The sequence below is a fragment of the Alligator sinensis genome, unplaced genomic scaffold (assembly GCF_000455745.1).
Source record: "Alligator sinensis unplaced genomic scaffold, ASM45574v1 scaffold850_1, whole genome shotgun sequence".
Classification (NCBI taxonomy): domain Eukaryota; kingdom Metazoa; phylum Chordata; order Crocodylia; family Alligatoridae; genus Alligator; species Alligator sinensis.
Genome location: NW_005842742.1, coordinates 178231 through 178442, shown reverse-complemented (window position 1 = coordinate 178442; position 212 = coordinate 178231).

Below are 212 nucleotides of genomic sequence, written 5' to 3'. Positions count from 1 at the left end.
GGGAGGCCCCGGTCGCGTGGTATCTCTGGTGGGGGGTCGGGACTAGGGGCTGGGGGAGGCCGGACACCTGGGATCTGTGGGAGGGGAGGTGTGGGGGGTCAGAATTGGGCAGGGAGGTCCCGGACGCCTGGGATCTCTGGTGGGGGGTCAGGACTAGGGGCTGGGGGAGGCCGGACACCTGGGATCTGTGGGAGGGGAGGGGGGGGGGGGCA